Here is a 26501-nt window from a genome sequence, read left to right on the forward strand (position 1 = left end):
ACTGCATGGAGAGCCATATCAGACATGCATCACAATCCCACCAGCTTTTGCTTGTTCTGGTACTCAGCTGTTGACATTGTACAGAAGCTGATTTATAATTGAAGAAATTACATACTCATTTAAAAATGGAAAAGGCATAGCAATAAAAAGTACTTGGTAGTGAGACTCCTAGAATGCCTCTTCCTTGCAGAAGCAGCTTGGGAGGTAGAATTTGTGCTTTTACTCCAAGTCTCATGGCACTGGTCTTGCTACACAATGTTGGGTTGGATGAGATTGGATGGGGTTAAGCTGCCTCAAATAGCTGCTGACTGGCAGTTTATTCCCTCACTTTCTCAACAATGCCAGACTCACTATATGTCTGGGAGGCAAAGAGTACAGTTAGACTAGACAAATGGAATAGAAACCAACAATAAAGTGAATCCTGTGCTGTCCTATACATTTTTTATTCACATTGCACATAAATCTCATCCAAGCTCATGGGAGAACTTTAGCATCCCCTTAAACTCCCATTTATTCTCCATTCTTCTCATTCTTTGCACTATTAAGAAAAAGATTTATTTTCTGAAAACTACTCTTAATCATTGTGCAAATAGCAATGGAACATTTATACACAAAGTAATAAATAGATGATTTACATCTTAATACGAGACTGGAGATTCTTCTGACTTATTTGCATTTATCGTATCTAACACAGATGATATTCTTATTCTCTAATAGTAATGTTAATTAAGGGATTTCATTATTCTGATTTAGATTTAGGGTTGGGTTTTTTTCTCTGACACAGTGTATGTGGGACAGTTCTACAAGACAGGAAATCACTATGTTCAGCACTCCAAAATGCTTATGATAGAGAAAAAAAAAAATTGGGTTTAACTGGTCAAGGCAATAATCTGAAGCTCTGAAAGATGCAGAGTAATGGAGAGCATGGAAATGCATCTGTTATTATGCTGAATAGTGGAGTAGCTAAAGGAATCAGTCATAGCTATTGATGATAATGAGGACATAGTGAAGCAGGAGGGTGGTCAGTGCCAGAGTTCATGTCCTTTGCCACAGAAAGGTAATATTGCTAATTCAAGCACCCCGAATGTGGGAAAGTGGATTGTCAAGTTCTTTTAAAGTGGCTCTTCTCAGAGGAACAGAAGATGTTTTCTCTCTCTATCCTGGTTATATCTGTCTCTATTATATTATACTGCCAAGGGCAATATCTGGTCCTTGAAACTATTTATTTCTTGTGTGCAGAGGGAAACATTGAGCAATATTTTCATTGTTCTGTTTTGCTCACACAGGTTCAGGTAATGCCAAGGAAAATATTCCTTTAGTCAAACTGAAAGTCTTATGGATCTTTGGTTCCTTTAAAAGGACTGTAAGGCTTGTTTAACATTTAATCTTCTTTTAAGGTATGTTTAATCTTCAGAAACCTTCTGTCATGCCTGCTCTTCAGCCAATATACGCACATGTCTGCATACATATCAAATTAGCAGGATTATATATATGCACATATACATATCATTACCCTGATATATAAAATATATATATATGCATGTAGAACCCCTCATCTGGGACTTGTCGCCTACAAGCCATAAAACATAGACTGCATGGACTGCAATAATAGTTTTCTTTCCAAACAAGGACTAGGCTATATCTGCATCCTTATGTTGCAGAAGAATCATCCTGCAGGCCAACAAGAAGTTCTGATTTCACTTGTGCTCTGCCTGAGAGTGTTGCAAAAAGCCTTCCTGACTGGGCAACCATCATGAGTGGAGCCAAAGGGAATGCCTTGGGCTCTGTGGTCATGGCTGCTCACTGTGTCCACACCATTGTTCATAAACTGCTAGGAAATACACAGTACTGGCTTAGCTCAGGGTAATTTGAGGATTTCTAATAATTTGTCTCAAAACAGTTTCCTGTAGCTTTGCAGTCACAGTAACTGAACTCAGGGCTGCCTGAAAAAGAAATAATTGTTCTTTAAGACGTTATTTAGAAACAGATTTGTGTGTTCTTTGAAATATTAGTAATGGGCAGACTGAGACCCCCAGAATTCAACCCAATGAGCCCATGGCCAGCTAAAAGCTGGAAAGCAACAGTGCCTGGTTTTCACTCACACTGAACTAGCATCCACTGAAATTGCTCTGCAAATATCCTTAGCCCCCAAGGGCTGCAGAGTCCAAAGCGCTTCTACACCACCTTGGCTTCTTCTGAGGAGTGGAAACTGGCCTGGGGATCCAGCAAGTCCCAGGCTTGGCATCATGCTGGTATAAACAGGGATTACTTCAACATGAAGGAAATTGTTGTACACCTAAGATGGTGCATCAGCCAGTCCAAGATATGTGAACTGGTAAGAGGAACTTTTAACTAACAAACTGCTATGAATCCCTTTCTCTATTCATATCTGACAACTGAAAATGGGGTTGATTTTTTTCTCCCCATTTTCATATGTTCACTTTGTGATTAAATTTATAGCTGTCTGCGGTATTTTAAATGCCATTTCCAGTCCCTGGTCTTAAACCAGTACATGGTCTCCTTCAACCCGTTCAGTTAAAACTGATGACATTTTAAGACTTTGTTTCATCTCCTTTATTCAAGAATGTATTTATTTGTTTGATTGTTTGTTTTCAATAGTGAAATAGTTCACATTATGTGTAGCAACACTGGGTGAGTTCTCAGCACAGCCTTCCTAGGTCACCTAAAATCAGTACAGCTTTGGAGAAAGTGGTGGGAGCAGGTTGGGTTGTGCAGGAGGGCCCAGGGCACCCACAGTAACACTAACACTTACTCTAAAGTCGAAGTTTTGTACTGTGTTGCATACAGGCTCTGCACTGAAAATTCCCTGTCTATTTTTGGGTGTCAGTAGCATGGCCCTTCAGGGGTAAGTAGCATATGTCATTTCTGTTGATGTCTGACTTTGCATTTACAATATGTGACACTATAGTATTTATTTAATAAGATCGATCTACTTCCATTTAAGAAATCTTTTTATGCAGATCTGTAAAGGGAGATAATTGCTCAGCTCTACTGATTGTCTATTATTAAGGAAGAAAGTATTTAAAGATTTGAAGATACCCCTGCTGCACTCTTCAATGGCTTTACAATTTCTTCCTTGTGTTTTTATCACTTCAACATTGCACTAGCTTTCCTTCAGCTTTTGATGAAATCACCTCCTTGATGAAATCGCTGAAAAACCGGCTCTGGGAAAGTGCTTTATCTGAGATCCCAAAGACAAGTTTGTTCCAAAGATGTTCTTGCTTTGCAGTCTACAAATTTAGACCTCTCTGATGATACTACAAAATCTTTGCAAATGCTCATATTGTTTTTCAAGGCTTTGGGTTACTTTGCTAGAGAGATGTTCCTTTGTGAATTAAGTGCTCTTTGAGGATAAAATGTTCATCAGAAGTATTCAGAGTTACAATATCATCATTTTCATCATATTATTTTGAAAAGACATAATTTATATCATTTTTTTAAAACATACTTTCCTAGGACATATGTAACAAAAGACTTTTCCTGCCTCCTCATTGAACTTCACAGCAATTTTGTGCTGGGGCAAAGCACAGTCTCCTGCCAGACCATTTGGCTGGATATCTGAAATTAAAAACCTCTTCTGGATTTATTTTTGGCATCCTTTTTTATTGTTTTATATAACATTGTTTATATTGTTTATAAAACAATACTTTTTTTTACTTTCCCTCTCTTTGTACTTTCCTTTTTATGCAGTGCTCCCTTCCAATAATATCTATTGCAGATATATAAATGGAGGCAATTAACAAAGTAAATAAAAATAAAACTGTTGGTGTCTAGTGGGAGATACCAACAGTATGTAAATATATATACACACACACATAGGTATATATAAATACATGCCTATGTTTGAATATATGTGCATGTATTTGTAAATTGAAAATATTTGTAAATACTGAAAATATTCCCAACTTGAATAAGAAGAACAAATTCTGGAAGGAGCTGCTTAATACCTTTCACAGGAACAACCCCAGATGACCCTTGAGGATGGTCTGATAGATAAGAATGGTGACTGGCATTATGCAATTGGAGAAACAGGGCGACTGTGCCAAAAAAAATGAATCCATTTAGTCATAAACACTATAGCTAAGTTGATGCAGGGTTTATCTAAAAAAGCCCAGCAGGTTTGGTGTAAAATGAAACGCAGAATTTTAATTTGGATGGCAATTGTTTTTCAATAATGCTAATTTGTACTAAACATCCTGATTTACATAAGAAAACAAAGGCCAAATATTAGGCCAAGGAGCACAATCAAAACCTGAGTTCACCTATGGGAGAAAGCAGGCTGCTGGAACATAATTCATTAAAGCCTTTGTTTTTTAGCTTTTGCCAGCTTTCAGACCCTAAGAATTTTCCAGGGGAGGAGTGGGCACCTCTAACCAAATGTAACCCACTACATGTATACTTAATATCCTTAATTATCCCCCAGAGTTCTGGTGAAAGTAACTTGAGAGGCTCCAGGACCACAGGGTGAGAAAACTCTGCTCATTGCTTCCTCTCTTTCTCCTTGTCTTTTGTTTCCAGTGTGACATCTGTCTTCATCTTTGGGGTCACAAGAGCTTCTTATTCATCAGGTATTTTCTTGAATTTATCTACAGGCACTTCATTGCTCTCATTTAGTGGTCCTCTTTTGACCCATCTTGTAATACAGCCCCTGATGAAACTGGTGGGGCTACTTCTCTTGAAGAATGGACAGGTTTCTCAGTCTGGTCCAAGTTAGGTCACTGCTCCTGGATTTGTTGACTTCTGGATTAATTTTGTGCTTGAGCTGGGAACTGAACTGATACCATTGTCAGGTGAAAGTTTTCAGTGTGAGCTTGTGCATTTGGGTATGTCTGTGTGGACAGTTATGCAAAGTCTCCCCAAGAAGAAGAAGCAGCTCCCTCCATTGCTGATGGACCCATGGGCCCATCTCTGCTCCTCCCCAGCCCTGCAGCTCCAGTTACCAGAAGCCCACTTCTCTCAGTCTCGCTGTCAAAACCATCACCTAAAGGCAGCCCGCCAACAGATTTTTTTGAATCTTTCTCTTATCACAGAAAAAAAAAAATTAAAAAGGTAAACTTTCAATTTTTCCTTGAGAGTCATCTCAACTTTTTCTTCAATGAATAAAAAGAGAAATAATCTCTAAAACAATATCCAAAATAATGTTACTACTATTTTAGTTAAATTCATCAGATGTAGATGCAACCTACAGCTAATACCTATTGACAGTGAAGTTTCTTAATTAATTTTCTTGAATTAAGAAACTGTGATATCCGTTTATTGAATTTATCACTCTTGGTAGTGAATTAAATATACATACTGTATAATCCTCATTTTCCAAGCTTATTTAGTAGAGATTTGAGTTTATCCTGCATCATTTATTATACCACGTCTTTACAACATTACATCATTGTCATCTATTAACATACTATCTGAAAGCCTAGAGTATGCCTAACTTTTGATTATGGTAACAATATTGGTTCCTTTTTTTGTCAAGATGTCCTCTCACTTAAAGGAATGACTGGCTGTATACTTGCAGTGTATAGCCTATGCACTTCCAGAATGTAGAGCTGTACACTGGCTGTGGTTCACCTAGTCTGTACAAGAACTAGTCTAGTTGGGTTCCAAGCCTTGCCCCCAGTCAGGGGACTTTCTGTGCCATTTCCCAGCTCTCACAGCCCATGCAGTTTTACAGTGCTTAGCGGGGAATGGTTGTCACTTGAGGTGCTGATTTTATGACGTAGGAAGGACAGGGGCTGATTTAGAGACCTAAAATTCAGATGGATGAAATCAGATGTAATGGCACCAGCTCCCGTGGTGTACCTTACCTCAGCCCCTGGCAGTAGATGTGTTTGTCATTACCTAAAGTGGAGAACACATGCTCATTTATCTAATAAACATACGTATGAGTCCTCTGTCTGCTGAATAAATGGCACTCAGTAACTTGCCCATTCTTAAAGTAGCAAAGGAAGTTTTGACAAGTAGAGTCCCCACCCCATAGAGAAGGACCTTACTCTTTCTCCTCCTTCCCCTGATCTCAGGGAGGAATGACATCACTTCTTCCTTGTAGCAATGTGGGCACAGTCAGTGCTCTGAGCAAGCTGCAGCCGGATTACTGCAGCAAAAAGCTTGCGGCTGAAAGAGTTTGAAATACAGAAATGCAGCCCCAAGTCCTCTCCTCTGCCCGGAATCCAGCACAGACATTCATTATTTCATTGCACTGAGCTATGATGCAGGTTTGTGAGAGAAAGAAAGTTCTAAAATCTCACCAAAATTTTAGTCACTCCTTTGCAGTGATAGAGAGGTTTCCATGCAGTTTTTTTCCTTATTCAACTGTAACAGAAGAGAATTAATGTTCATAGTGATTTACTATCTCTGAAGAGTCATGTCCTTTTTATTTTTAAACCTAAGCAAAAAAAAGCTTCAAAGTGCAAATCCTTTCCAAAATATATCTCTGGCTCTAGCAAAATAAAAGTCAGACTTTCAAAAGAAAAGCAGATATTTCTTTAAATTAATTGGACAAACACTTCCTGACATTGGCACATCGCAATGTCCTGTAAATCACACTACTATATTATTTTACCTTATTTTTGTACTTACTTCTTGGATCAAGGTTTAAATATATGATTTATATAATGAACTATTAAGATTTTGTAACCTTGTTGTGCTCTACCATTCTTGCCTATTAAACAGTAAAAACATTAGCCAAAGGGAGCTGAGGTTATGCCAGTAACTATGTCAAAGAAAAACAGTAGCTGAGAGGTCCATTTCTTGCTCAGGCTACGTGTCCTTTTCCCACTGGCAATCATAGACTGCACTGTGGCCCCAAAGACTGTTTGCTCTTTCTTTTTCACACATGCCTATGCAGGAACATGGATTCTCTAGAGTGGGCTTTACTTTGCCCCTGGCCTTTTAGGCATTCTTTCAAAACCTATTCTTGCAATAGTAACCAATTAAACTAGTTACTAAGAAAGAAGCATGTTTCAGCACTTACGTTAATTGAACTGTTACAAACTAAATATGATTCCAAATTGTTTCTGTATTCCAAATCACTTCATGCATGCAGATAAAATGAAAAAATTACTAAATCGTTTTGAAATGTGCAAATCAGGCATACAATACTGACATTTAGATCTGTGACCTGATCACAATGTAGTAAGTACCTCTGAAAACTTTGCAGATTTTAAAGCTGTCATATGAAACCCTTGAACCACTGCCTGATGTGATATTCAATAAGTGGAAGTCAGGCTGCAATCAAATTGTGGAACTGTCTGCATCAGGGTTTTACTACCAATTTACCCAGAAAATAATCTTTCCCTGATTCATTTCACGGGCCAAGTAAGAAAGGAGGAATGACTTAATGTATAAAACACATGCTTTATTCTTTGGGACCTTGGTTTGAGTTCAATTTGTGGTCCTAACTAAAATGAGCAGCTCAATCCCCAATGAACAGTAGTTCATATCACTGAACTACCACACACGATTAGGCACAATTGGCTGTCTATGCTTAGGAGAAGTTGACGAGTGATTTAGCATGGAAACTAAATCACTTCTTTCATCTGTAAAGTGGAGTGGCCCTTTCTGGGACTCTGTGACCAAAAAAAATACACAAACCATATTGTTTCTTTTTTTCAGCATTTCTTCAGTACAATAAAAATAAGGGATAGAAAAAGACTCATTCTCTAGTAATGAAAGCCATATGGCAGCCCTAATTTGCAGCTATTCTCTTTTATTAAGAAATTAGTAACTACCATAACTGGCAGAGTGATGGTGAAAATACTGGTACATGGAACAAATGGATGCTGCTAAAAAGAGAAGGGGGAAAATATGCCAAAGAAGAAAAGCAATGATGTTGGCAGCTGGCAAAAGCTTTTCTCTCTGAATCCTAGGGCAGGAGAAATGCTTGCTGGGTAATACATCCATCTAGTTACATGTCATACATGACCACACTATTGAAGGGTTTAACTGTCCTGGGATTTAAACCTGTCACTACTGGGATAAGCTGCACTTGTACACAACAGAGTAGTGTAAACTGTTTTGCCAGTGGTAGAGTGGTGAAGCTGTAGCAGAGAAGTGATTTGAGAATACCAAGGCTTGCACAGGAGTGTGGGAAGGAGAGGGCAATAGCTGGATGGGCTGTGTGGGCACAACAAGCTCAGTGAGGGGTGAAGGGAGCTGCAGAACCACTAAGCAGGGGATTAGAGGGAAGCTGAAGGGGAAAAAAGAAACTACATCAGGGTGGTGTAAAGAGAGATTAAATTAAGTCACTGAATCTATTTCACAATACTACATCAGAGGATATTGGCTAGTACTAAGGAAAAGAGAGATTAGGTATCTGTACCTAGAACCTTCCTAAAACAAATGCTCAGAATAAGACTCTACTATAATATTAGGTATAAACAGGCTCTATGAAGTGCTGGAAAAGTCTTAAGTGTCTGGAAAAGTCTTCTGCACTTTGAGGAATGTGACATGGTACCTTGGCAGTGGGATGCACAGGCATGGCATTCAGCACCTGCGTGGGGCAGCCAGGGTGATCTCCTGAGCACTCCTATGGAACAGCTGTCCATGGCATACAGCCAGGAGGCAAAGGGGGCAGTGGAGTAAACTCTCAGCCCTTACACTGCAAACTTCTGTTCAACTCTGTTACTAACATTAGACCTCAAATTCACAAGCTTTTATTTTTAACTGTGGGTTTTTGGTTTTTTTTTTCTCAGGGATTCCATTAATTTTCATTATGAACTATACTTGCCTCTTTCATCTCAGGAAGAAAAGACTAAGACTGCAGGTACGTGACAGCTTCCCTTTTTAGTTGCTGGAAATAAGTTAATAAATGCAGTCACAATCCAGGATACCATTCTCATTCCTTATTGATACCAACTATACTCTAACAATTAATTTCAAAGTGCTGCTGATGTAAACTCTACCTGAAGCCTGTTTGATCTCAGATAAGCATCTTCATCCTATTCTTCATTTCAAGAAAAGAAAATCTTACTGCACAGAAACATATTCATGTGCTTTGGGTTCAGTTCAAGATAAGCCGTGCTTTGCAGAAAACCTAATTAATATCAATCACAAGGAAAACAGAAATTGGAAGGAAATGTTCTTTCATTTTTTGATAAACAGATCACCTGTGATACATACACAAATGGACATACCAATTTGCTTTATTGTGAAAGTATCTCCCTGCAGGGAGGATTTTTTAAGGAATAAAGAGGTAGTTGCACTTTTGCTCTTGTGTCCATGACAGTAACTTTGTTCTGTTAAATTAAAGTTGAATAGTGCAAATCAGACCAGAATTACATGCTGCAAATGTGGGTTTAGTGGCATTTAAAAGAGTGTTTACTCCCAACACTCAAAATAATAATTATTAATGATCACTCATAAATACATCTTTTAATGTTCCTATAATGCATTTGAGACATTTCTTTTCTCCTTTATCTTACCCCCTGCCAAAGGGAAAGCCACAGCTTATGACCTAAGAGACCTTATGGGCTTAGAATAGAACCTTTAGTGATAAATATTCATAGTTGGAAAAATCTTGCAAAATCAGAGCAGCCAACTTCTGTCGCAGGCCTGCATCACATAATAACATTTCAAGTGACCTTTAAGGAATTTTGCTATTGACCAGCACCCTTTCCCATCCAGTCTTGGAGGCAGCCATATAGCACTGGCTATGTAGCTACTTCCAAATGAATGTAGGAGTTAGTTTAGATCTGATTAATAAAATTTTCATGCACAAAGCAGAGTTCTGCTCCTATGAGTGCTCTAGGTCATATTGTGAAAGGGAGGGTTGGAGGAAAGGTCACTAATCTTTAGAGAAGTCCCTACCTTGACTATCAAACCACCTTTAAAGTCCTTGATGTCAACATTTGAAGTGACAGTACGGTATATACCAAGCTTGTGAAGAGACACAAGCATCCAACATTTTTGCTTCATCATGGCATTGACTTAACAATGAATTTATGTGTATGAATTATCATTCTATTTGGCCCCAAGTGAATATTAAATAAAAAAAGGATAAATATTCAATTTTATTACTTCCTTTGATCTTTCCAGTACCTTCAGCTTTGCTCTAGCTTGCTCTCATCTGTCTTTGTATGATGCAACATTTTTAGCTGCAACATTTAGAGTTTGCTCCCACACAAGACTATCCAAAAACCCAAAAAACCAACCAAAGGACTCAGCTGTTAATAAACTAAATGTTTAAAGGAAAGGTCAGAACAATGGATCATTGGAATGGCTGGTACAGGACAGCTGAGGAAGCCCCTCTTTTTTCTCTTAACATCTATGGGCACACAGTCTTTAATATATTTCAGATAATGTCCCTTCAAAGCCTCTCCTCTCCTCTCCTCTCCTCTCCTCTCCTCTCCTCTCCTCTCCTCTCCTCTCCTCTCCTCTCCTCTCCTCTCCTCTCCTCTCCTCTCCTCTCCTCTCCTCTCCTCTCCTCTCCTCTCCTCTCCTCTCCTCTCCTCTCCTCTCCTCTCCTCTCCTCTCCTCTCCTCTCCTCTCCTCTCCTCTCCTCTCCTCTCCTCTCCTCTCCTCTCCTCTCCTCTCCTCTCCTCTCCTCTCCTCTCCTCTCCTCTCCTCTCCTCTCCTCTCCTCTCCTCTCCTCTCCTCTCCTCGTGTAGTGATATGCCATGTTTGCCTTTGAGAATTATTTATCTTTGGCATCCTGTGGCACTACTGGGGGAGCTTCTGATGCAATGGGTCACTTTAAGGACACAGAATCTGCTGCCCATGCTGAAAGGACCAATATTTTCATTTCAAGAGAAAAAAGTAAGAGGAAATAAAAGGGTTGGAAAAGATTCCCTCAACAGCTTTGAAGGAGATATAAACATGAAGAACAGAAAGCATTGGCTAAAGATGAAGCTCCAGACCTTGGAGTAGTTCCTGATTCAGCATGTGTTCACTGCTATTTAGGTACTGGTCTGTAAGTTCTTGGTGGTCCATACAAACAATTCTTGTCATTGGCAGGTGCCATTGGCAGCCTGTAAGCCAGTGCTTAGATATTTCTGAATATCAATGCATCTCTAACGGAAAAAAAAATATTAAGAGCTACCCCACTAGTCAATCCTTCTTTCTCCTCCCTTTTATTTTAATTTCTTAGTGTTTATCTGCACTGACATTAAGATAAAACCTACTCAGTCTACCTTTAACTGCAGAGTCTGCCTAACAGTCTGCTGCATCAATGCCATTTTACTGTCAAAATACATCCTCAGATATTTGTTTCCTTGAACCCCTGCACACATATTTTCTGCTGAATCTTCCCTCCCTGAAAGATAGCTGGGGTATGCCCATGTGGTATATCTGTAATAATAAACCTTAGCTACGCCATGGACCTACTTCACAGAATGCATTTGGGTATTGTATTAAGCTGTAAATAATATGGGAAGTATTCAGAGGGATGGATTTATGTTGCTATTTTTCAACTAACAGTGGCTTTGAGGCATAGTATATGTATCTGTCAAAATAATACACACAGCTCTGCGGTTAACTATTTACAAAGGATTAAAGTTTAGCTCCTAATAAGATGTTCTCTCTGATGCTTTTGCATTTGCTACCTAATACCATGAGAAAAGTCTGTACAAATTATAAAGAAAATGTAGTAATTCATGCAGATCCAAAATATTCTGTTCAAAGGTAGATATAGTGAAAATCCGGGAGAGAAAAAGCAGTCCAGAGAAAAGAATTTCTTGCACATTGTAAGAAGGAAAATGGAAACAAACCTTTACTGAAGTTTGGGAATGATTTAGACACATTCCTTGATTTTCGTTGAGTTTCTGTAAGGCAAAAGAACCATAAAGCTGCTGTAGTAGAACTCACATTCCTACTAGCACTTCAGATGAAACCCTCCTGCCCTGTCGAAAAACTCAATAAGCCTTTGAAAGAGAAAAGTATTTTTGAGGATTTTGAATACATGAAAGCCACAAGGAATCAGTATGAAATTTACAGGTACGTATTTCGATTTGCTATTTTTTTAAATTTTTCTCTCCATTATTTTGAATGTTTATCATCCTCAGCCTCCTTTTGGCAGCATGTCATTCTTTGAATAAGGGAAAGCAGATACTTCATGGCTACTCCTCTGCAGCTGTGTTTCTAAGTTAGCTGCTCTTTATTTTCTAATTGGGAACCATGCAAGCATATGGGCTCACCACTGGTAAAAAATATTATCATTCTGCACATATCCACTGAATAACTAAGATTTTGGAAGCAATAACGACTTCATCAAAAACAAAATTAAAACAGTGAAATGGCATTTAAAATTAGAAAAATGACTGGGAAATTTTTAAAATAAAGACAAAAAAATGTAAAAGTTGTAGAAAATTACAGGTTTCTGGATATGTTCTTCCAGTTGAAATCATAGAGATGCGGTAATCTCAAAGCTAGAATATATTAAAAGCTGAAAAAAATTAAACCAGCTCATAGTATGGTCAGATGACCAAATAATTTCCTATTTAAATACATCCCAGAAGAGTGGCAGCTGAACTAATGACTGTCACTGCTTTACAAATACTAGACGCCAAAAAAGAGGAATTTGTTGCTTCAAACATGAATTGGGCATATTATAAACTTTATAGAAGAATGATAAATAGAATTTTAGCATCATAACTCATTTAGATTGAAAAATACCTTTAGCATCATTGAGTCCAACTGTAAACCCAACACTGCCAAGCCCCCTGCTGCATGTTTCCCCAAGTGCCACACCTACACACCTACATGTCTTTTAAATACCTCCAGCAGTGGTGACCCAACCATTTCCCTGGGGAGCCTGCTCCAATGTTTGGTGACCCCTTCCATGAAGCAATTTTGCCTGATGTCCAATCTAAACCTCCCCTGGTGCAATCTGAGGCCATTTCCTGTCATCCTCTTACCTGGGAGCAGAGACTCACCCCCACCTGGCTAAAATCTCCTTTCAGGTAGTTGTAGAGAGTGATAAGGTCTTCTCTGAGCCTCCTTTTCTCCAGCCTAAACAAACCCAAATCCCTCAGCTGCTCCTCATAAGACTTGTGCTCCAACCATGTATTGTCAGGGGGCAAAGTCTGCAGGAAAGATAAAGCATTTTCTGGAGAGCAAGCAGTGGTACAGCATGTGACAGCATTCAAAGAGTTAAATTTTCTGATTAATTTAAGCAGATAGTATGGATTATAATATAAACAGATAGTATGGATTCTGTGCAGATATTCACCCTGCACCAACACAGAAAAATGCCTGCACTGCCTGTTGACATCAGCCACCTGTTCAAGTTAGTTATAATACCTCATTGTGACAAACAGCAAGATCCAAGAGGCTATTATGAGAGGATACTTCAGTAGTAAATTAGGATGTAAATTAAGATGTCACGGACACAATATGATGCCAAGGTTAAGTTTTTTGATGTTATGAATGATTGTTTAGTGGAGAGAAAGCCAGACATCCCAGAGGAGAAAAGCAGCTCTGTTCTACCAGAAAATCTGGTTCAAAATTTTGCTACCAGTAAACCAGCACAGAAGCCTCTGATGTATTTATATTCAAAAACCTCATTTGAACTGCAAAATGCAACAGAAATTGAATAATAAAATTGAATATTTAAAAGATGGAAACTTCACATTTTTCTCATTTATCCTTTTACTATTTTAACCATGAATGCAACATTAGGAACTCTTCCTGCCCTTGATGTGCCTTGTAAGCATCAGCTCCAGGTGAGCTTTGACTCTCCTAACACCATCTTTATGCTCACAGGCATTTCATAGTCCTTCCATGGACTGAGAAACAAAGAGAAATAAGAAAAAAGCAGGGCTCACAAGTGAATCTGTGTCAAAAAGGGAAAATTGCCTATGATTCATAGCATATGCATAAAAAGCTCTAGAAATTAACTTAAATTTGCTGAGGATTTTAAGCTATTCAGTTTAAGGAAGACCAGAATAATGGCAGGCTGTTGCCAAGGGATTCTACTGAGTCAATTCCACCCAGCAATTAAAATTACAGATATATTTGAAGTTTATAAATGCAATTTGACATGTGTTTCAAAAAATATCTAGACATTATATAATAATGTTAGCTCAATTCTCTGTACTGGTTGAACAAATGAGATGGATGGCAGGGAGCACTAAAAGGAAGACAGTAGCAGCAAACTTCTTTATATCATTGTTTAAACTATTGTGACCACAACTTTAATATTACACACAGTTCTCTGGCCTCAGTTTTGAAAACATTAAAAAGGATGGAAAGAGAAAAGATTATGGGACAACCAATTTCTCCATGAAAAATGACTAAAATTGGCAATAACAGTTTAGCCTGGAGACCTAATGAGGACAGATGTGATGGATATAGAGATAAAAATAAATGGAAAGAGGAGACAGGTAGAAAATTGTTATTCACTGAGTAATATAATACCAAAATAAATGACATAAAATTTAACTGTCTAGGATGTCTCGGACACAAAAAGAGGAAATTTTGGGATGCTGTGAACAGTCAAACTGTGGACTTCATTGTCACAGGTGGTCCATGTGGTTACTGCCAAATTTTGCATATGTTCAGAAAGCACCTGACAAACTCATGGAAAGAAATCATCCAGGATTTTTAACTCAAGAGTAGTCTTGAAAAGTCCAAGCTGCAGGTCACAGGAAGGTGAATGACTTTACCACAAGGAAACACCACAGTCTCGATATTTGCATTTAGCTTATCCTGTCCTGACACTCCTCACTAGGTTTTGTATTATTTATTAAACCCAGGGCACACACATATGCAGAGGATATGATCAGCTCTGTTTCTTTGTGGTGCCCTTATTCCATGGAACAGGAGCTGTGCTCAGTCTTTTCAGATGGCCCTAGTTGGTCCATTGTGCCATAGAAGCATCCACTGATCTTATAACCTGAAAGAGGCTAAATCAGGCACTAGGATAAAGAAAGATGAGTCCCTAATGGGCATTGGGCTGTCCATCTTGAAATCATCCCAGGAGTGCCAAATATATGGCTGGAGAGAAACAGAAATAAATAATAGAGGGAAATTAGTTTTCAATTGCTCATTTAGAATTGCTAGTTTCAATCAATGACAATTTTAAGGCATTAAACACATTCCAGAGTAACTTGTCAAAAAACCCCACCCTGCAATTGCTGACATTCTCTGAGGCTTTTTAATAAGATCAGGGTCAGTGATGGGAAATAAGAGGGAAGATGAATAGGATGTCAAAATTAAATTGAGTTCCAGAAGAGTTATCTTAAGTTCCCAGAAAAATAGAAACTCATGAAACTTTGTCTGAAACAAAGTGGGAAATGTGCGTTTTAGCTTAGAGGGAACAAGAAGGCTGATGACTGTCTTTAGCAGTAATAACAACCCATGCAATTTTAGCAGCTTGAAAAACAACCTCATCCTTTGAAATCTGAAACAGAGAAGGTGCTACTTACTTTAAATCCTAATGATTTCTGGTGCATCAGGCTCTTTCATTTTTATACAGGGAACCCAGATTAATTGTTTCAACCATCTGACTATCCATTACAATCAGAGGATGTACTTCTTGTTAAAGTATTAGAACTGTTGAATAAAATACCATTTTAACAACCCATATGTCTGTGGATTTGTTTTGTTCTCTTTTGCTAGATGTTGTGGCACTTAATCTTCTGGAGTGTAAGTACTCTATTGGCCAGGCTGTTATTAATCATCATTGTTGTCAATGAACAAAAATCCAGTGAAAGAAAACAATTGAATACCTAGTAGTACAGAGCAGCTCCTGTTTCAGAATGACCACACTGAATAATAATATTACTTTTATTTGGGAATTTGTCTCTTCATTTATAAATCCTGTCCTAGTCTGTGGTCTTGCAACATAATTGCACCATTGTTTAAAATACCCTTTCTGCTTCCTCCCTGGGATCAAGGAGGCAGGATAGTGAGTTTGAATATGAACATTAAAAGTGTTATTAAAAATTATTCTTCTCCAACCTGAACCATGCCATGGGTTCATCACAGCAAAAAAGGTTTTTTCTAGTTGTCTGCAGATGACAATCTAGAGTTTTAAGGAACTTGAAACAAATAAAGAGAACATTTGAAGGCAAGGCTCAGTTAAAAAAAGAGGTTTGAGAAGCAGGGAATCACACAGGAATCGATTTAGTTAAGGACTTTCAAGATAACAGAAACACTGGAGAAAGTGAAAGAAATAAAGCACAGCATTTAAAAGACTCGATCTGGGTAATGCATTCCAGCAGGAGGAAACTGGTACTCAAAGGTCAGGAAGATTTTTGGGATTCTGAGGAAGAGGGTAGAGATGTTGCATGTTTTGCATATCTCTTGGTCTATGTAAAATACATAAAAATCATGTGGTGAGTACTGTGTATTTGCTTCCAGTAGCTTGAAGACTAAAAGTGAAATGACTTTCAAGAACAAAGGTATGGGAAGGGAGGCTTTTAATCTGTTTAGGAGCTCTCTTTTGTAAGACTGTCTCCTATTTACAAGTAAAGCAAGAAGTCCATAATGTTCTACTTAACAGAATGAATTAGACCCAGAAATGATGGCTGGGGGCAATCCTGGCACAAAGGAAAGCTTAAAAATCCAGAGACCCAACTTGGAGGTACATCATAGCAGACGGGTAGAATCCAATGAAGTGACTGGATGAGCTTCATAAAAAACCATTTGAGTTCATTTCTTAACCAAGTTCACAATATAAATGCTAGGTCTTTTATGCCTTCTGCCATATTCCAACTACTAGCTTGACTGCAGTGTTGCTATAAGTACCTAGTGGATTGGTTTTATAGTTACATTTATATATATCAAATTAGTGCTGTTTTCTCCCCTGCAAACTTGGGATTTTAATTTAGATTCTGTTCTTAGCTGAAAACCAGCACTTTAATGTCTCTTTAATCTACACTACAGTCTCTTAACTAAATGTCATTTCACACCTTCTTGGTTCTCCAATAAGGTGTTCTTGCCTTACTACTCTCTAAAAAGCACTGTTGTAGGGACTTACAGCATCATTAGTTTCTATGCTTAAACATGGAAAATGATATATAAGAACTAAGCTTTATCATTCTTAATGTTTTCATATGCTTGCAGGGAACTGAAAGCCCAAAGGGGATAGAAATAAAAATGGAAATATAGCAGCATTGTACTAATATAGCAGTGGCTGTGAGAGAATGAATGTTATGCTCTTGAGCTCAAGGAACGCTGATGCAGGAAAAGATTGACTCATCTGAAACTCAGAAACCAGAGACCACCTACAAGCACATGCTGGACAGGAAGGAAAAGGCCGGACACACGCATTATGCCCTCTTATATCTCTGAACTAGAATCCCAGGACATGGGGCTATTTGATAATGCAGAACAACCTGGATGTACCAGGCTGTATGGCAGGAGGGGGGTAGGGGGGCCATGTGTGCCAGGTGTGTAATGGATGGGAGTCCCTGTGTGTCCTGTCCCACAGTGGGGATTGGGCTGCGTGAGAAATGCACCAGTGCAAGGTGCAGACTCATCCACGATCATTCTGGTCACTGACTGCAGCACGCAGTCCTCCTTTTTCCCATGGAATGGGCCACTGCTCTTCTCTTCCAGACTGAATGCAATGGCACAGTGACAACTGTGCAAATTTCTATATATATAAATATATATGTATATATGTGAATGAGTCTCTGAATCACAGCTGTAGGCACCAGGCTGCTGCACTTGGTGTTTACTCTAAGCCTGATGGAAGAAAGTATTAAAATGACTGATAAGTTTTCTGTGTTAACAGTTTTTAAGGAAAAGTTAGATATTCTGGGTCACAGTGTGGGAAGTTTATTTACTTGAGTAATTTAAAACCTAATGACTTTCATGGTTAATCCTGTTTCCTTTGCTGCTGCCTTATCTCTTTTGATAATGATGTAAGCTTGAATGCAAGTGTGAAGGGCATAGGTTTATACCTGGAAAATCACTGAGGTACTCTATTTGATCATGCAGATCTGTCTCACAAAGACCTGAAACCTTGTGAGGGGCTATGTGCTGCATTTATTAAAGTGACAACACCCATTTCTTTCCTGATATTCTCATTGAAAATGAAAATTGCCTGCTTCCTAGTCCTAGAAATACATAATTTTCTGTATATTTCTTTCCCCTTACTTACTTCAATCTCTTCTTCTAATCTAACTCAGCATTACATGTATCTGCACTGGTGACAACTCAAGCAAGTGAATTCAGAGTGGTTCACTTCACTGAAGGTCTGACTCCTTCGCTGTTGATATCAGAGACAAAATTCAATTATTTCATTAGTGCACAGAATCTGCTAAATAACTAAAGTCAGAATACAGGGAACAGGAATGGCCAGACTTTTGAAAGAAATAATTCAAGATGCCAGGTTACAAATTTAAAAGGAAGTCCCAAGAAGAGTACATAACTATGGAGAAAACTGAAGTTTTGCAGGGTAGGTATATATTGATTTCCCAGGAAGTGTTCTCAGTGAAACACTGGTGGGATGAAGAGTTTCTCCATATTTCAGTATTGTCTTTGGCTTGTGAATGTCAAGGGCAATTTGTATTTCTTTCTGGAACTGAGATGTCCTCAGAAGTAGCTGAGCCATATGACACAGCCATGACTCATTTCTTGACTCAGCTGAGTTCAGAAAGAGTAATGGAGGAGGATTGATAAAGCTTGGTCACATAACAGCTCACCCTTTCTGGCAGTTTTTTTGGTCTCTAAATGAAGTGGGCAAAATTCTGAATCTCAAAGAAAAAGTAGAATATGATAGCAACTTGAAAAAAACATTGCAAACCCAAAATTTCTCTGTAAAGCTGTAAATTTAAGGAAAAAAGATTAATATTTCACCCACTTACTAGCTTGCACGTAAATGAACAGCATTCCATTTTTGGTTTTGTATTGTATTGCTTCTCTATTGAATTAAGTCTTTGTCCCATTTAAAAGCCCCATCTTGTTCTGTCAATCTCTAAAGCAGCTATTCAGCAGCCAACTAACACAACAGAAATTGCCTATGCTGAATTTTCTTTTCCATTTTTGCATTGTATCCTAGTCTTTTATTATAATGGCACTGCCAGCAGAACTATAGTCAAGCGTGTGTCAATATTTCTATGCCAAACACTGTTTTATTAGTAGATGTTTGTAACAAGACCATTCTAATTTGTATAATCAAGATGAAGCTAAATACAATTATTCTCCATCCTGACACTAATTTTCTCTAAAAATATGCTTTTTTTCTCAATATCTTTTAAAAGATGGACAATCAATAGGTTAAAAAGTGCTGAGGTTGAAAATTCCATATTGCTGGTTATTCCTCCTCAGGTAGAAAGGGACAAGAAAGAGCATAAGAAACCATGTAAGTATTTAACTCGTGTTTTGATACAATATGCTGGAAACCAAGGGAGTCCTTCTCATGGCTGAAAGAATGATTTTTCTTCAGAATGTTTATTTTTGACCTTGGTCTAAAAAGTAAGAGACTATTTGAAGCTGCAGATGTATTTTATCTTTCATTTAAATAAATATGTATGTAATTTGTATTTTCCATCGCACACTGGTTTGTCATTTTGGGTTTTTTCCCCTTTTCCTCCTCATGAGTGCAGAGAACACTAACAATACTTGTGTCTATACCATGGTTATTTTCAGGAAAAGTGTTTGCTACTGACCACAGCTACGAGTGTGAAAGGAAAAGATAAGCTTGTAGGAAGCACTGCCTCATTTGCATTCTATTTTTAGTACAGACCAATTCTTTCATCTTTGTAATGACTTCACTTCTTGCACAAGGTGAACTAAAAATAGAACTTGTTTCTCCCCTGGTAGTATAAGGCAACAAACTGTACTGCAGATGTCCAGCTTTCAGATCTGCTGAGTTTTGAAGTCCGGAGCTTTTGACATTTACAGACTCATAGGCTCTCTTAAAATAGTCTTGAAAGTTCAACCAATGACCAAAAGATTGTTTGAATTCCATCTAATACCATGGTAGATTTTCATATAACCAGGCATTTCTTTCAATATTGGTATTAGTAATCTGAGGTAAATAATTATTATGGTTTTAGCTTACAGTGAAGACAACAGATGTGAGCCTAACCATGTAGGGCTACAAGAGCTCTCACTTGTTCTCTCTTTTGTCTCCTTGTCCCTCTTCTGTACCCACCTGCATTCATCCTGACCTCTCCCTTTCACTGGGTCCGGTGGGTTTTGGTCTTTCCTGTGGGTGGGTTCATCCACTTGCAGGCAAGGCAGACAACTCCATTACTTAGTCTTTCTCTTGAGCCAGTGAGCTGAGTCTGTTCAGACAAGCTCTGGTGGTAAATGGTGGCCACACACAGCCAGGAGCCTCAAGACAGAAGGGGTGTGAGTGTGTCTAGGGAGGATCTCCCCTTTCTGCTGGTCATACATTGAGGGTCTGTCTAAAACTATTCCAATGAGTTGTACCCTGTGCAATTTGCAATATAGCAAAAGCAATATAGCAAAATTTGCAATACAGCAAAAGCTCCTGCAATTTACCCTACATGCTGCACCAGAATTGAGGCTCAGTGATTTTCTGTGATGGTTATTTGAAATATTTTCTTGCTCAACATCGTAGTTAAAGTTCATAGCCTGCTTGTGGAAGTGGCTTGTTGGTATTGCTTCCCAGGGGAGCACTGGGGCTGTTGGATTATCACCATGCCATGCAAGCTGGATGATACAGCTGATGCTGCTCCTGCACCCACATAGCTTAGCATCACATGCTAGGAACACTTATAGGCAGCTTGTTATAAAGCCCTCAAATGGCTGCTCAAATCCATGAGCTGAAGGAGCACATTACATCTGCCAGACTAAAGATTCACTGTGGTGTGACCATGGTCACAGAGGTTTTTGGAGGAGGCAAGAGATGAGAATGTTGACTCCATGATTAGAAGGTTTGATTTATTATTTTATGATAAATATATATTACATTACATTTTATGATAAATATATATTGCTATACTAAAAAGAAATAGAAAGGAAAAGGTTTTTCAGAAGGCTAAGCTAAGAATAGAAAAGAGAAGAATGATAACAAAAGGCAGCTCTCTCAGACTCTGTCTGAGATAGCTCCATCTTGATTGGCCATTAATTATAAACATTCAAGATGGCCCAATCAAATATCCACCTGTTGCATTCCACAGCAGCAGATAATCAGTGTTTACATTCTTTTTCTGGGGCCTCAGCTTCCCAGAAGGGAAAATCCTAAAGAAAGGATTTTTAGTGAAAAAGATGTCTGCGACACTGTGGGAACTTTTTTAAGTGGGCAGAAGAGGAGCAGTCTTATCCGTGAAATTTTACCTCTGTATAAATGCATATCAGGTGAAATTTGTATTTATTCATATTTTTATCTGAATTTTGCACGAAAAATCCCCAAATGAATAAGAGTATCAGCTCCGTTCACAGACTTTCTACTTTCCCATGATAGTAAATCTGACCCCTGCTAAGAGGTGAAAACGCTTTTCACGGAATAAGAGATGCCTTAAAATCTTTTCACTTCTTTTTTGACGGATTGGTGCAGCCATTTGGGTATACATATAGTGGAAGTTTCATTTACATTTTTAATTCATAATGTTATGAGATTTTTTAGTATATGTTGTTGCTTTACCACAAATAAATAAATAAAGCACTCACTTTGGTACACCGATGAGAATGAATCATCCCAGTCCCCTGATGATGTCAGTGACTCTTTTTTGCACCTGTTGCTATATAACCTTATTTTCTTGGCCATGGGTGTCTTGAAATGTACCTCACTTTCTGGATGACAACTTTCCGGGATTACAGTTTGCATAAAATAAGGAAACAACTTTAAATAATGAAAACTTTCTTATTCTTGACTTTGTGTCTTTCTTTATGTCAGTTCTGAAATACATCTCAGTTTATGAAGATGTATATTCAACACAATCTTCCTCTCCAGGTTTTGCTCCTTCTTTCTCCAAGAAACAAAATCAGAATTGTGCATGAGTTCATGCAGTAGAGCACAGATCTGTGGTAGTTTGTGATTTCTGCTGGTCCCCGATTTCTGTGCTTATATTTCTCAGTGGGTTGTCATGTTCTGCCACTGCCTATGAAAGTGATTAAAAGAGGAGGGTGCATGGCACAAGGTCCTGGTGTTCCCTGCAGGCTTGACAGTGCAAAACATTACTAAAATACCAAACAGAATCCATAGCATCTGTAAATCCTTACCTTTTACAAGCAGTTGTTTGTTTTGTGTTTATCAATATTTCCAGTTGTCTCGTACAATCTTCTTTAATGCTTAATGTCTCAGTAAATATGATTATCTTTCAAGGAGTTATGGTCCTCTCTTTTAAGTCAACATTCAGTGGTATATTGTTTTAACTGTTCATTGCTGCTTGGAAAATCAAATCAACCAACCACTGTCTCTATTCTGTCATTGTACTTTATTCCAGTGGAAAAGTTTAAGTACACATTATTTTTGGGTTGAAAATTTGAGGATATAAACACTACAGAAGCAACCAATTGATTGAAATGGTGGAATGCTCTGTAACAGACGAGTTTTTCCCAGGAAAAACCTGCTTGACCTAAAATCACAAAATACATAACTAAAAAAAATAAAAAGGAAGTAAATTAATTAAGTTGATTATGACACTATTACAATAATGGAAAGATAAAAAACTAATCAGACATGAAGAGCAGCTTGTATAAACATTAACCAGGCTATGGTTAACCATTCCTTAACCCTGACTTAAGAGATCCATTATGGGATTCATGGCAGACCGTTAACTAATGCCTAAACCATTCCACAGTAATTTAAAGCTGTGGTGAATGGCATCACTCAACCAAGCAATCACTCTCAGTTCCAACAGTTATTTTTAACTGGTATGAAGTTATGCTAACTCTCTCTGCCCTTTCCCTGCCTAAACTCCACAGGCTAAGCTGTCTTCACTAGCTGTCCTGTTGCTGAAGCCCAGGCCAATGACATTGATTGTTTGGGGTTCCTTTCCTGGAAAAAAAACAATTCCACTGAAGAGCGGTGTCAAATGAATTTGGAGCAATCTCCCTTGGCTGAAGCTACATTTAATCTCTTTATAAATATATTTATTTCCTCATCATCAATTATTTTTACTTCAAAAACTGTGTATTAAACTGTGTGTTATAAAGACCAATCTAACAGCTAGTAGCTATTCAACTACTTTTTTTTCTGCATTCTCACTGACTAATGATCAGTCAAACTAGGGGAAGGAGCCGAGTTTACACAAAAGGTAAAAATTGACTGGAGTGAACGTGTCCCCACTGAGTGTTGAAGAGGTACTGACAGGAAGGAGTGAGGTTACTTCTGGAAGGTTATGTGGCTAAAAAAAACAAGGCTCTGTATTTGTTTAGTATTTTTACTTCTAAATTGAGGATCAAAAGTGGCAGTGAACTAAAAGTTGTGCTGGTGACACAATGCTGGGTGGCACTGCCTGTGTAGAGGAGGATCAAAATATCATGTGAATGAGATGGATAACTGAGGACTGAAGTAAAAAGAAATGGAAGAAATTTAATAGCAAAAAGTTCAAGGTCATGCAGTCACAGCCCAACAGGAACTTCTGCCAAGGACGTCAGCCTTTATTTTGGAAACAACTGAAGAGAAGGAAAAGACTTGGGGCTATTCTCTGGCTGTTGGTGAGTAGGAAAATGAAATTCCTTCTGAGCTTTGTTTGTCAGTAATTCCTCTTTCTGTCCCTCTTTTCCCATGTCTCACAAGGCACACATTCCTGTCTCCACACCACAGATTACTGCTTTCTCTCTGGTAGTGGTGCAGCAGGATCACTCAACAGGAACACTCTGTAAAGTATGTGAGGAAAAGAGTTGGAAGCTGTTTGAGGTGAAGTAATTGCAAAATGTCAGTGCATATATGGAGGCCATGTCATGGGGGGTGTGTGCACAGCCCTGGTAAAACATGCTCGAGAAAGATTAATGCAAAGTGGAAGAGGTGCCAGGTCAGTAAGTTGGGGGCTCTATTCCAGAACCATCTGTCTGATGGGAAAAAATATCTGTTAGTGTCAGACTGGAGATTGATTTGCTATGAAAAATTGTTTGCTATGAAGCCTGTAATAGCAGGGACATGAACTGTGTCTTTGGGGGCTTTCAGTCTCATGTTCCTGGGCAGCAGCAAGTATCTGATTTAGGCAACATGCAGAGGATTGACCTGTAACAAGTACCTAAAAAGAGCATTTGTGCTTTAAAAATTTAGAATAGTTTTTTTGCTTTCAAATACATATATTTTTCTGCAGACATTGTTTTATGAAGTCCAGGGAACAAGAAATGACTTTGTGAGAACCAGATGAAATGTTTAATATATGGTTTATAGGTAAAACACATAAATATTGATGCAATAATTTTCTATAATCCATTCACTTCTGAGTTATTTTTTCCCTACAACATCAGGTGTTTAGGAAATCTGGACAAGCAGTCAATTTAAACAAACTCTCTTCTACAGCTGGGAAGGAAGAACAATAGAGCTTAGAGAAAATGAGATCTCTTGATCTGATTCTGACACCCTGCTGCCTCACTCCCAGCCCCAGCCAGTGACCAGTGTCAGCACTAATGAGGGGGAGACTGCAGCATGCCTGGCTGTAGCTGCTCTTTCTTCTTGTAGCAGAGGGGGTGACCTCCCCAGAGCACACCTCTGAATATGCAAGCTATTAGCTCATGCAGCACTTCTGGGGATTGCAGCCCCAGATAATTTCCTCAGACACTGTGCTCCTGCAGATGAGAAACAAAGTGGTAGACTGGGCCACCATGGCACATGGAAATGTGGCTGGGAGGAGAGAGCTGGAGAGGAAGATGACAGTCTGGTGTTATTCCAGGAGGCGTGGGGCGCTGAGGGTCAGCGTGTGCACTTGTCTTCTTGCATCTCATGATTAAAGCATTTGAAAATTAGTTAAAGACCAGCTATTGAATAGGAAAGGCTGCAAGGGGAAAAGCGTCATTCTTCATTACATAGGCTTGAGATGAGATCCAAATCCAACCTGCCACATGTATTCACTCAGCTGCACATGCTTGCAGCCAGAAGAATGACAGCTTGATACCCACCTACATGTCACTCAGTCTCTTTACCCCAAATAAACTTTTGCTTCTATGGTATCCTTTGCTTCAAAGCAATGCTGACAAGGATTTATTGAATTAACCTAAATGGCTTTAAGCCCCAATTCATGCTGGTGCAGCATGTCTCTATCAGGGGTTTGCACTGGTATAACTAATTGATTTAGCTACAGATGGGAAAATTTTCTTAACAAGAGAAGGCCTAAACTGCTGGCCAGGCTGCCTTTGTTGTTTGCAAGTAATCTCCCTCAGCCTGTTGTTAGCATAAATCTGCTCTATTTTGGATTCCCATAGAGCTAATTTACACAGGAACCACACAATAGCATGGTTTACATTTCTTGCTCCTATTCAAAATGGACTGCAGGATCTGAAAGAAAAAGACTTTTCATGAGTTGTCTGCATTTCTGTGAATATTTCATTTCCTCTGTTTCAGTCCTCAAGTACGCTGTGGAAAAGCAATTCATTTGACAAATGAGATTTTTCTAATTGAGCACAGAGAGCAGAGGAATCTGTTCTGCTCCCAAAGTGACTGGACACACAGCACCCTTTGAATCCCATTTCTGATACATAGTGTTATATTAACAAATCTGAGAGCTGCTTCCTGTGGCTATCCTGTAATACTCAACATGAATTTTCTTTCATTGATCTCAGGGCTAAGCTTATCTGCTACTGTGTCTGTGTGAGCTCAACTGAAAACCTGTGCACATGTGTGAAACCAACGTGATGAAATCCAACTTGATGTTCACAGAAAATGTGTGTGTTCTCACCTGATTGAAACTAAATTGAAAATGAAAACAACCTTTTTGGTGGGGAATTAGATATGAGTTCCAGCTTCACATAAAGTTTGGAGTCTTGTTATATATGGGTATAGAACGTGTGACAACTGGATCTTGTTCTTATTTATTTATTTATTGCACACCATATTGATAAACTTTCTTATTTAGTTTTAAAAACACTGATTTCCTCCTTTTTAGACCATTTATGCACTTTCAGACCTAATAACATTTTCAGAGGAACAGTGCTGAAATCTGGATACAGTGATACAATGATCTTCAGCAATTGCTATCATTCCTCAAGCTGGGAAACGTCTTAGGAAACATTGTACATGGAATATATGGAACACTGACAGCACATATGCCTCCATTTGCTACTTCTCCAGACATTCTAGTTTTTTCATTATCAGCTTGAGTGCTCTTCAGTTCTAGTTTTTTTTTTATTGTTCCACTAATTGTGAAGTAGAGGTACAACTTAATGGGCCCAAATGATTCACTTTAATGTAAGGAGTATATAAACATTGCAGTCTTTGCACAGCAAGAACCATATTTTCCTTGAGAACATTTGTGCTCTTCACATATTTGAATAATATCCATTTTGCAGTCTAATCCTACAAAGAAATGGTTGGAATGTGAGGCATTACAGAAATTGATAAAGAGAGATTTGTAGGTGAGTACATCATAATGATATTTTATTTGCCAATATTGTTAACTTATGTGTCTAAAATAGTTTTAAACTGTTCATAGTATTGAAGAATAAAGGGTTTT

The sequence above is a fragment of the Ammospiza nelsoni genome, chromosome 4, assembly GCF_027579445.1.
Source record: "Ammospiza nelsoni isolate bAmmNel1 chromosome 4, bAmmNel1.pri, whole genome shotgun sequence".
Classification (NCBI taxonomy): Eukaryota; Metazoa; Chordata; class Aves; order Passeriformes; family Passerellidae; genus Ammospiza; species Ammospiza nelsoni.